Source organism: Petaurus breviceps, unplaced genomic scaffold (assembly GCF_028583685.1).
Source record: "Petaurus breviceps papuanus isolate PSGF00001 unplaced genomic scaffold, PetGlider_PUasm1.0 214, whole genome shotgun sequence".
NCBI classification, from domain to species: Eukaryota; Metazoa; Chordata; class Mammalia; order Diprotodontia; family Petauridae; genus Petaurus; species Petaurus breviceps.
Genome location: NW_027185863.1, coordinates 224,248 through 237,750, shown reverse-complemented (window position 1 = coordinate 237,750; position 13,503 = coordinate 224,248). Strand labels below are relative to the sequence as shown.

At 34.7% G+C, this 13,503-nt stretch overlaps 1 pseudogene; it reads left to right on the top strand.

The window, feature by feature from the left end:
• Window positions 1-2,898: 2,898 nt before the first annotated feature.
• Window positions 2,899-3,479, top strand: LOC138165649 (small nuclear ribonucleoprotein Sm D2 pseudogene; annotated as a pseudogene).
• Window positions 3,480-13,503: the final 10,024 nt, after the last annotated feature.

Below are 13,503 nucleotides of genomic sequence, written 5' to 3'. Positions count from 1 at the left end.
GGAACCTTCTCACATCCCTTTTTTCATTCATGGAAGTGGACGTCATGCCCAGTTCCTATCTAAATTTATTCTTTATTTTATAATTGATACTTTTTACATCTATGTTTCTCATTTCATAAAATTTTTTTAAATGTTCTTGCGGGATCCTTTCATCTTCAGATGAGACAAGGAAATATTAAGAATGATGCTTTAGGAACATATGTTAGTCTCTGTTTCTTCCTCTGGTCAATACATCCTTTGACGAGAAGATGAGGTCACTGGTATACACAGTGCAGACTAAGATAATGTGATCACATTTCACCTCATTGTCTCTGTTTAATGAATTCTGCCACCACTTAGGTGCGGGACAGGATAGATATTGTTGGAGAAATACAAAGTCATTGTTCTTTTGTCTTTCTTCACCAACTATCAGACCCTATTACTGAAAATTAAGGTTCTATATAATTCTTATTCAGGGATAATTAGTGGACAGCTTTGTAGTGTGAGGGGGATAATGGGACTAATGGGTAAGCTCAATTAAGTGCAAAAAGGTCAGTTTCTGAACTCTGCTCCTAAGTTCAGACCCTTCACCCAGAATACAATGCTGCAGGGAAAATGCCAAGTTCTTACCTGCTGTGATTTTTTAAATGCCCAGAATCAAATGAATTATTTCAATCCCCCTCTCATAGATATTTGAAAAAAAAAACTAACAAAAATCCTTCTAAATCATTAGAAATAAACTATGACTTCATTAGATTATTGCACATAACAAGATTACAGAAGAATGTGTCAATAATTGGCAAAAGGTTGATCTTTCATTAATTAACACCTTTGAATGAATACAAACTTGTTATCATCACATTTTATAGGTGAAAAATTAGCATTAAAATGAAACCTGCCATTTAAAAAATTGCTGCTTTGCCAATTTGCAAAAATGACACTTTCCCAAATACTGTTTGTTTTAAAGGGGCAAATTTTATAAGTTTTCAATTTAAGCAACATTCTGAGCAAGAGGAAGGTATTTCAAGATTTCAATAACTGCTATATTATTCACTAAGGAAGTATATGGTTAATGGAAATTACTTTTGTTACATAACAATGTACGAATTTTTTTCTTTTTGTTTTCTTTTTTATCACCTGCCACTGGAGGAGTGACTCACAAATGTTAGTCACCAACATATCATTTAATTTACTTATTTCCACTTGGAAAAAAAAATAGAACTGACCAAATCAAAGAGTATGTTCCAACAAAAGACTGAGGAAAGTCTGAGGGAAGGAAAAAAAAAAACCCAGAGACAAATTTAGTTCTCAAAAATGTGCTTTCTATTTTGATGAGGACCACAAATTTAATATAAATAGTAATTGTAGGGGTTGAGAAATTGAGAGGATATTTTTTTTAATCCATGGGAGAGGGGATAGTTACTACTTGGTTTGCTCAAAGTTAAAAAAAAATACTCTAGAGAAATAACATTTTCCCTTACTGCCCAAATGATACTGCGTCTTTTGTTTTTAATAAAAAGATTTACTTATTGACTATGATATTCTATACTAAAATTGATCACACCAGGATTAACTTAACCATAGTAATGCCTTGAAGTGTTTATCTGTTTCTGGACAGGCCTGCCAAAATAAAATGTAGCAATGCCAAATTTAATATTAGATCTTTTTCCAAGAGAGGTCAATAAAGCAAGATTTTTGATATAACAATAACATTTAAGTTACTTGCTATTTCATTATAGGCAACTTCAAATTTTCAGCTTTTTAATCATGCAATTGTTCATCATTCAATCAATTGGTCAAGAAACACTTATTAAGTGCCTATCATTAGTCAATGGGAATACAAAGTTTAAAAAAATAGTATGTTCTCTCAAGGAGCCATTTCTCTATAAGGAGTGAGGCAATGCATATTGATGCTGGAAAGGATTTCCCTTTAGTGCACAGAGACTTCCTGTAAACTTAATTGGATAACTTATAAACTCCAAATTTGTATAATCAGCGCTCACTGATTCATGTTTTTCAATGTAGTATTTACTTGTTGATCATGAGCATACATAGATTAATGCAAAGGTACAAAGTTCCCACTTCAGAAATGTGCAGTTTACAAAACAAACAAACCAAATAAAATAAAGAGTTAATTTTGGAATTTACTTATTCTGCTTAAAACAAACAAGCAAAAAAGATCTCATCACATATTTCTGAAGAGAAATACTCTAATCAAGCTTAGTGGTCTTTTAAAGAAGAGTTGCATGATTTTTAAATGTAATTTAAAATTTTTATAACAGTGTGGCATAATAGATGTAGAGCTGACCTTGGACTCAGAAGGACCCCAGTTAAGGACCCTGCTCTGACACATACTGAATGTGTCACTATGGACAAGTTGCTTGACATCTAGGTGTCCCTAAGGAAATTTCTTAAGGATGCAAGTAGTAGAAAAGATGCATGTAGCCTTGATGGAGAAAACTTCCTTACCTGTCAGTTCCCTATAGCAATAATCTACAAGTCTAATATATATCTCTATATACTTTAATGTGAGTTAATGTAAGAACTTAGTACAGAAGTCAATGAATAATACAGAAGTCAATAAAAAGATTTCTATCCATCCTAAAGAAATAGGTCAGGCCAAAAGAGGAAAATGATAAAAGCTGGTGAGGTTGTGGGAAAATTGGAACACTAATGCATTGTTGGTGGAGTTGTGAACTGATTCAACCATTCTGGAGAATAATTTGGAACTATGCCCAAAGGGTGATAAAAATGTGCATACCCTTTGACCCAGCAATACTTTTCTAGGGCTATATCCCAAAGAGATCATATAAGTGGAAGGAGGACCTGTATGTACAAAAATATTTATAGCAGCTCTTTTTGTGGTGTATGAATATAATGGAATACTACTGTGCTATAAGAAATGAGGAACAGCCTTTGCACCAGAACCAGAAATGACTCGAGGCGGCAGGACCGAGGAGGCAGACCACTAAGGCAGGAAGACAGGACTGCAAAGGACCGAGGGGCCACCGCTACCATGAGTCTCTTAAACAAGCCCAAGAGCGAGATGACCCCTGAGGAGCTGCAGAAGAGGGAAGAGGAGGAGTTCAACACCGGGCCCCTGTCGGTGCTCACCCAGTCGGTGAAGAACAACACCCAGGTTCTCATCAATTGCCGCAACAACAAGAAACTTTTGGGCCGAGTGAAGGCCTTTGACAGGCACTGCAATATGGTCTTGGAGAACGTAAAAGAGATGTGGACGGAGGTACCCAAAAGTGGCAAAGGCAAGAAAAAGTCGAAAACAGTGAACAAAGATCGTTACATTTCCAAGATGTTCCTGAGGGGGGATTCAGTAATCTTGGTTCTCAGGAACCCACTCATTGCTGGCAAGTAGTGGAAGCAGAACCCCCTTCCCATCCCAACACCTGGCTCAGCCTAATAAGGCTGAGGGATTCACTAGCTTTATCTTTTGTTAAAAAACCTTCCTTTTTTTTTTTTTTTTAAAAAAAAAAAAAAAGAAATGAGGAGCAGATGGACTTCATAATAACATGGAGAGACTTATATAAACTGATGCAGAGTGAGGAGAGCAGAACCAGGAGAACTTTGTACACAATCACAAACACATTGTATCTGTGATGACTAACTTTGCTATATTGGGCTCCTCTCAGCAATGCAAGGTTATGAGACAACTTCAAAAGACTCATGATGGAAAGGTCTATCCACATCCAGAGAAAAGAACTACAAAGTCTGAATGCAGATTGAAGCAAACTACTTGCTCCCTCTCATTTGTGTTGTATTTTGTTTCATTCCTTCTTTCTCGTTGTTCACTCCATTGGTTATAACCCTTCTTTACAACATGACTAATGTTTAATATGAAGGTATTTGTAGATCCTATATCAGATTTGCATGCCCCCCATGGTGGGGGGAGGAGAGGGAGGGAGAAAATTTGAAATTCAAGGGATTGTGGAATTGAATGTTGTAAACTAAAAGAAAATAAATTTAATAAAAAAAATTTTAAAGATACATATATATAACTTTTCACTTCAAACATTCTAGTGTTTATATAGCTCCCCTTTTCTTATCTTTCCTAGTTGTAAAAGGCACTATCATCCTTCTAAGAATCATGATTAAGAATCTTTTAAACTGCATTTAATTGCTCTATCTCCGTGAATACTTCTTTCCTATATTATATTCAATCAGTTGGCAAGTCTTATCAAGCCTTTCTCTCCAACATCTCACGAATCTATCTTTTCTGTAACTGCATAGCCATCATTCCAGCTCAAGGGCAGTGAGGTGGTGCAGCAGATAGAATGCTAGGTCTGAAGTCAGAAAGATTCATGTTCCTGAGTTCAAATCTGGCACCAGACATTTACTAATTGTGTGACCTTAAAAAAGTCACTTGACACTGTTTGCCTCAATTTCCTAATCTGTAACATGATCTAGAGAAGGAAAATGGCAAATAACTCCAATATCTTTGCCAACAAACCCCCAAATTGGGTCACAAAGGGTCAGACATGACAACAACCACAACTTCCTAGCTCAAGCCCTAATTACCCCGTGTCTAAACTATTACAATAACCTTGTAATTTGTTTTTTCTTCTGTTCAGTCCAATCCACCCAACTGCAAAGGTAATATTCTTAAAGCATGATGTCTTGTTTAAGAGACTCCAATGTTCTCAATTGCCTCTAAGATAAAATAAAATAAAGTAAGTTCTCTATTTGGTATTTCAGTTCACTTGCAATCTAATTCCAAACTATTTATTGAAAATATTCTCCTCTGTATTCCAGATCAACTGGACTCCTTTTAGTTCCTATTTGTGATCTTTCCTTCTCTCATCTCTTTACACAAGGATGTCCCTAGTCTTTAGAATGCACTCCCTCTTCAACTCTGCCTGTATAGAGTTATCCCTTCCAGATCTTCCACAGCTTTCCCCATCATGGTTTCAACATATCAAAGGTCAGCATAAGAAATTAAGTGGAATTTTTAGGGGAGCCTTGTGAAAGCCACAGATGGCACACAAAGGCCAGCAGACAACATAGAAAAAGTTGAGCAATTCAGAAATGCATAAAACATAGTATTGCATAATATCAGCATATTTCTTTTTTAATATCATTAATAATTCAGACTTAGTTTCTGGTATGATGGGAGGACCAAAAAGATTTATGCAGATTTTCCAGACTGAGGGGCAGGAGGCAAGGGGGATACCATATCCCCAACCCCTATGATGTGGAAGAGATAACTAATTTCTAAATAATATCAAGGTTCAGTTAAATAGATTTGTGAGAAATAATGAAAAGTGAAATAAGTAGAACCAAGAGAATGTTATATACAGTAACAGCAAGATTGTTTTAAGAATCACTTTGAACAGATGAGACCTTTTGACTATTATAAATACACAAATTAACTATTAAGGACCTATGAAGGAAGATGCTATCTACATCCAAAGAAAGAATTGATAAATAGAAGCTTATGTAGAAGGATTTCACATACATACATACATACATACATACATGTGCATAAGCACACATATTTGTGTCTAAGGGTGGGGGGGAAGGAAAGAAAAAAAAGAAATTTACATGATAATTTATTATATATTTAAATGGAATAGCAAGTTGTGTATAATAGGTCTGTAGTGTCATGCGCAATCATTTTTAAAAATCATACTGTCGGAGCGGCTAGGTGGTGCAGTGAATAGAGCACTGGCCCTGGAGTCAGGAGGACCTGAGTTCAAATCTGACCTCAGACACTTAACACAAAAACTAGCCATGTGACCTTGGGCAAGTCACTTAACCCCAACTGCCCTCCAAAAAGCAAAAAAAAAAAATCATAGTCATGGAAATCCTTGTTTTATCCCATGAATTAAAAACAAAATATGAAAAAGTTTTACAAGAAACATCATAGCAGTGCTTTACAATTATCTCATTTAGGTGCTATTATTATTCCCATTTTACAGTTGAGGAAACTGAGGTTAAGTAACTTGTCCAGGACTATATAGCTAGTAAATGTCTGAAGCTAGGTTTGAACTCATGTTTTCCTGACTGTAGGCCCAGAATTCTATCCACTATACCACCTAGCTCTCCCCTAGTTTATGTAACTCTGTATGATACATGAAATACTGAGAAAATTGTTAGTATTTTTCATTTTAATTAACTCATATTAGTTTTCACTGGATTGTTCATTAGGAATAGTTAACCCAAATGAAAATTTAGAAAGCCTTCTGGCTGAACCTAGTTTGATGACCTCTCTCTGTCTCTCTCTTTCTCTCTCTGTCTCTAACTGTACACATATATACATATAGGAGGGAGGAAGACAAGACAATTGTGGTTAAGTGACTTGTCCAAGGTCACACAGCTAGTTAAGTGTCTGAGGCCAGATTTTAACTCAGGTCCTTCTGACTCTAGGGCTGGTGCTCTATTCAATGTGCCACCTAGCTGCCTTTTCTATATATTTTCTAACTTTCCTCAAGTTAATTGGCAGCATCATTAAATGGAAAGTAGGGCATTCTTGAAGTCAGGAGATATGCATTTGATCCTGCCCATTCATCTGCTAATTATGTCACCTTAAATAAGTCACTTTCTACTTCTCTACTTCAGGACCCCCATCTGCTTAGATATAGGGACTGAACCTTTGATTTTATCACTGTGGGAACTCCTGGGTGAGAAGACTCCCTTTTTAATGCTGAGGAACAACACCTTCTCTGTCACTTGGAGCCTTGTAGTTTGCCTGGACTACTAATATTTTTTTTTTGGAGGAGGAAAGGCAAGGCAATTGGGGTTAAGTGACTTACCCAAGGTCACACAGCTCTTAAGTGTCAAGTGTCTGAGGCTAGATTTTAAGTCAGGTCCTCCTGACTTTAGGGCCTATGGGTCTATTCACTGCACCATCTAGCTTCCCCAAGGGACTACTAAGGTTTTAAATGACTTCACTAGGATCACACAACCTATATGTGTGTGTGTGTGTGTGTGTGATGTGTATAATAGATGGGACTTGAACCCAGATCTTCCTGTCTTCAAGACAGATTCACTATCCACTACACCATACTACCAGTCTAAAATGAGTAAATTACTTATACTTCTCATCGCACAGGACTGTAATGAAGATCAGATGAGTCAGCAAGAGAGACAGAGACAGAGATAGAGACAGAGACAGAGAGAGACCCAGAGACAGAAACAAAAATAGAGACAGAGATGGAGTGTATGTATAAAATCTAACTTTGTAAACTAATATAAATTACTGTTGTTGTCACTGCTATTGTTATATTTTGAAAGATGCAATGTTCCTGATATTTGCCATAGGTGCACAGCAATGTGGCCACTTATATGCAATATGTTGTACCTTCAAGGTTAATTTTGTGAAAATGCATTTTATATATTGCAAATTAATTTAACTAATAATTTTAAATAATCTAAAACTGTCCTAAGTGATATTGCTTCCAAAATGGAGTTAATTATTCATGTAGATCAAAATTGCAAACTGAAATGTCTTCCATCTTAATAGTTCCTATCACAAGATAATGTATTGAAAGGGCATTGAAAACCTTGAAGCACTATTCTATAAATGTTAGCTATTGTGTCTCTTTGTTTGATAGTACACTTAAAAATAACAAGTTATAATTTAAAATATCCATTTAATTAAACAGAGATTTTGTATTTTTAGAGGTTTGTGGTGGTGTTTTTTTTTTAACTTGCAAATTTTTTTCTGTCTTTGTTTCTTCTCCCTAATGGTAACAGTAAAAACAGTACATAAAATGAAGAATTTAACAACTTTTAAAATAGCTTGGGGAATTTTGTTACTTAAAGAAGAAAATGAGTCATTTATCTGAAAAAGTAATAAACTGAGAAAGAAATATACGATTACTAAAATTTTAGTGTATTGTATATTAATTAGAGAATAATTTTGTTCCAAATTGTATCATGTTCATTTTTTTTCTGGGATTTCTTGATTATGTATTTGGTAGCATTTGGTTAATTCATCCAATCTTACAAGAACTGTAGTTTAGAAAGAAAATAAAAGTTGGTGAAATTTTGTCCCCTGACTTCAGAATTGATTTCTAAGTGTAATTCTGGTAAAATTAGCAGTTTATCTAGGTATTGTTTGAAGCTGTTTGATAAAGACATTTAGGACCCAAATCTCACTTCATTCAAGAAATCATGTGAACAAATATGATGCTGTTAAATGAAGCAGTTTCCTCTTAGGTCAGGCCTGTATAGACTAAACTGATGTGAATTATACACATTTATCTAATCAAAAACATTACCAAATGAAGATATTTGTAAAGCACTTACTACAGGTGTGAGAGTGTGATGTAGTTGTTGCTTTTATTTGTTTCATTCACATCCAACTCTTTTTTACCCCATTTGGGGTTTTCTCAAAAAAGATACCTCAGTGGTTTGCCATTATTCTTCTCTAACTCATTTTATAGATGAGGAAACTGAGGCAAACAGGGTTAAGTGACTGGCCCAGGGTCATATAGCTAGTAAGTTTCTGAGGCTGGATTTGAACCCAAGAAGACAAGTCATCTGCACTATCCATTAAGCCACCTGGCTACCCTAGCACATGGTACTATAGAAATGTTTTCTTTCTTCTCTCCTATCCTAGACAAATACAAACGCAGACCAGCACTCCTCGGAAGCTGTTCCCACAGTATTTTCCACAGATATTATCTGTGGAGGATTTGGAAATGGTATCATTGACATCACTATATATGTGGTAGGATGAAAGACACAGTCCCCTAAAACTCAGTACAGACTTGTAAGAAATACTCATATTTATATTTTTTAAGACTTTATGTACAGGTTAAAAGCAATGTTATCTGATGTACTTTCCCCCCTAAGCATAATCAATCATCTACACACTTACTATGTTCCAAGCCCTCTGATACTATCAGAAAACAACCTAGCGCCAAGGAAATAGTATTCGGGGAAGACCTAGGGTCAAATGACAGTTCTACCATTCATGTGACCAGAAACAAGTTACTTGCATCTCTGGAACTCTTTTTCCTTGCCTGTGAAATGAAACAGTTGGACTAGGTGAGTCTTAGTCCCTCCCAATTCTAAATCTAAGACTACCTAGACTCAGCTTCTGAGGTATTATACTGGTTTTTGTGCAAAGTAGGAACCCAACTCTTTTTTTATCTCACAGCTGATACATTTCCTGACTAGTCTAGGAGTATTAGAAATGGAGTCAATGACCCAGTCAATTTAAATTTATTTTTCTTATTTGCCAAATTAATTAATAAATCAAAATTGTTTAATTTTTTCAAACTGGTGATAACTTTTTAAAATAATAAAATGTTATCAGTTCTATTTAGATTCAAGAACATAAGAAATACCATAACATGGCTAATATGAAAATATACTTTACATGACTTTATATATATAATTGGTGTCGTATATCTTTCTTTTTAAAAATGGGTACATGTCAGTGTGGAGGAAGGAAGAAAATTTGGAACTGAGAAATAAAAATTAATTCCTAAAATTAACAACAGCAGCAAAAAAAAAAAGGAGGAAACAAAGAATTATGATGTCAGACTGGTTTAGTATTTGGATTCTGCATCAAGGGCTGATTAATAAAAAGTGGTTTTCTCCCTGATATTCACTACAAAAGGTCAAAGATATACCCAAACACCTCGTCTGTTAACTAGGAATCAGAAGAAATAAAGAGATGAAGAGAGAGACAGAGACAGAAAGAGAGTGAGACAGAGACAGACAGAGACAGAGACAGAGAGACAGAGTGAAGCAGAGACAGAGACAGAGAGACAGACTGGTACTCTAATACTTACTAGCTATATTATCGTGGACAAATTACAGAATTACACAGAATGAAACAGCTAGATGAAAGTTTAGAAATAATCCAATCCTGCCTCTCACTTTATAAACAAAGATCTTGAGGTCTAATTTTTTATTTAATTCATTTCTCATGATCACACAATGTGAGTTAGCTGTGGAGTCTGGACCAGAACATAGTAGGCATCTAATAAATGTTTGGGTTTTTTTTCTAATAAATGTTTATTTACTCACTTACTGACTCTTACCAGGACTAGAACCCAAACTAGTAACTCTTCCATGTGACCCTTCCACTGTTTATGCAATCATTGCCTTACTTATGTGTTCTAAAGATTCAATTTCCTCATCAGTAATATATAAATAAATAAAAATAATCCTCCCTAAGGCCATGAGGGCATTGTGAAAATAAAATCAAATAATTCATATGTTAAGTGCTATAAAAGTAGAACACATTATAAAAATGCATGGTATTAATAAAACACTATGGATCTTTCATCCACAAATTTATCAAAACTCTTAAACTCACTTATATTTTCAGATTGCATTATTTCTCAGGGTAACATATTCTAAGCATTTACTAAACACTAAGCATTTACCTCCTGGGAATAGTAGGACTTCCTTTGGTTATTTCAAAACTAAAAGTAAAAATTAACTCATTCAACTTTGACAGCATATTAGACTGAAACCTTGATGGAATAATCTACACTAATGCCTAGATCTCTTTCCTGGGATTTAACAGAATTAACACCAATTCCATGACCATGTTCACTGAAAATCTATAGCAAATCAAAATTCAAACAAATGATATATACATTGAACTGTGTTTATGATAGCTAGTGATCTTATTTATATAAAGCATTTATGCAGCAATGTGATTCTTTTAAAAATTAAGAAAATATTGACATATTTTATTATAACACGTACATTTTTAAATATATCTGTTAGAATTTCATACTCGGTGAATCCTCATAACAAAAAATAATTTAAAATGGAGGGTATAAAGCAAATCAATCAAGAGTTAATGAGTCAAGAAGCACTTATTAAGCATTAGGAATACAAATACAAGCAGGGGAAGAGCACTGAAGTGGGAGTAGGGGAGAATGACCTGTGCCTTGTTATACTAGAGAAAATCTACAATGCAACCTATAGAACAATTTTACTTAGCTGGTCTGGGAACCCTCTTTAAACAGAGGTGCTGGAAGAAGCCATCTAAACAGAGGGAGAAGCCCTAGGTGGAGAGGATAATTCCATTATTTGAATTCCAGGGCTGGAGTGAATTCTCATGAAGTTTCTGGGATGTGATAGAGAAAGTCCAGATTAGATCCTAGAAAAGAATGAGACATGACTGGACTTAGAACCCTCCTTAAATGGGGCTCAATAAATCTAGTAGTATGAATAATATTCATCCCCCACCAGAGGTCAGTTTTTGCATTTCTTTTGGGAGGGAGAATTTTGGTCATTATAATCATATAGCATTTGTTTTCATTGTCAGAGATGAATTCACTGATTCACATTCAGGTGAATTTTGTGCTTTACCATACTCATTCTAAGACATTTCATTCTAACACATTTCTTCCCCTAAATGTTTTCAATACCCAAGGTGTTAGAGGATCATATATCTAGAACTTTGAGGGACCTAAAATGTCATCTAGTTTAACCTTTAAATTTTTACAAATTGGGATATTGAGACCTAGAGAAGTGAAGCCTTAATATCAGGATTCAAATTCAGATCCACTGACTAGATATGAGATAAATGGAAATTATTCTTAATATTTTGTAGTTATAGCCACATTTTTGACTCAGTGTTCTGATTATTATGCATAGTGATATTCACTTGATTTGAGTACAAAATGACTATCGTTAATTAATAAAAACCTATCCCAAAAGAGAAAAATAATGACAATGGTAATACTGAAAACAATGCAAACTCTGGAGGCAAGTCTGAAAGGAAAGTTGCAAAAGTGTTTGGGTAAGATTAGAATCTTTAAAATAAGCATATTGACTCCCAAGGTTGACATTGAAGGTGCCAACTCCTTCAAATATGGAAGTTCCACTGTGCCACTATATCAATTGGACAAATCCATAGAACATAGATTCATAAAAGACAAGAAAGGGCAGATTAGAGATGTTTAATATATCCTCATCACCTGGAAATAAAGGTCATGAAGAGCAAATGTTATTCATTCCTAGAGCACCCACTTGGTACCTTTGTTACAGATCAAACACTTGACTGAATGGACTATAGTTGTCCAACTTTTTATATCAATTGTGATATTTTTCACTAAATCAATCCTTAAAAGCAAACTAGGTGAATAAACCACCTCCATATCACTCATAAATGAGTTTTAAAAGACCACTTATTCATAGAAGGAAATGCCTAATATATTGCAAAGAAATGAAGGTAAAGGCTCAAGGGACACAGGGGTATATTTGGTCCAAGAATAAGACAATAGTTGGGTCATGCAAAAGTAGAGAAAATCACAGTAAGAGATTAAATGATAAACTGAGTTTGGGATAGCACTTAAAACTTTAAGTCAATAAAAATTGAAATAAAGCCATTTGAATTGGGTCTATGGTGACTCAACATATCAAAAAGTTTACTAGGGATCCTGGGTTTGAACCTGAGATCCTCTGCTTATAGCTGCATTGCCTTGGGCAAGACATTTCGATTATCTAAACGTCAATTTCTTCATCTGTAAAACAAAGTGCTTGGATCAGGTGAAACTCAAGGTCCACCTAACTCTAAAAACCTATCTAATTATAGTATAACTCTTAAAATTATGTGTTGAATTACCAAAACTTATCTCCATAGATAGAATTATCTTGGATTGCTAAAAGAAAGAAAAATTGGTTTAAGAGGGAACTTTTATTAAAATATTATTAATGTGAAGTTAAAAAACATCTCTGAAGTTCAGGTAATTCCCTCCTTCCCCCATGAGATTTATAGGGGGAAAGAGATACTAGATTGTTTAATGTCTGGGTTAAGGGCTTTTCACTTGCTTTAACTCATCTTCTTCTTTGTTATTACCAAACTTAGCAACACTGAACCATATTAAAACAAACAAACAAAGATTTAGTGAGTATTTTCCACTAATAAGGCAATAGTAATCTATTGCAAATCAATTGAAAGGCAAAATCATGTAGAGCCCCCTGGTTGTATGGACAGAGAGTACAATAGTCACAAAAACAAGTAAGGAAATTTCTTTTATCAATTTTAAGCTGACATTTTCCAGCAGAACTAAATGACATGGCATGGTATTAGATGGGTGACACCGGTAACTATTTTATTTACAATTGGTTTTTTTTTTTGTCATTTTAAATACTGTTATTGATTTAAAATACAAAAGGTATTGAAAAACAGCATGGAATAGTGGAAACATCAATAGCTTTAGAGTAAAAGAAAACATGGATTCAGATCATCGTGTCTCTGAGGCTTACAACCTGTTTGATCATGAGCAAGTAAGTCATTTAAACTTTCTTGGTCTCATTTTCCTCATCTGTAAAATAAAGAGGTTGGAATAGATGACCTCTGAAGTTCTTTCCAACTCTATCTCTGACCATGTGGAAGGTTACTTTTACACAGGAAGGAAACATTTTTACACTGGAACTGCAATGATCAGAAAGCATTACGCATAACTTAAGTCAAATCTTGTTTTGAATTAACAAAGATATTACATCGGGGAAGTGGCAGCAAGGGAAGACTGTGTAGCCACTTTTAAATAGCTTTTGCCTTGTCTATGAGGAAAATTGAAAGAAAAT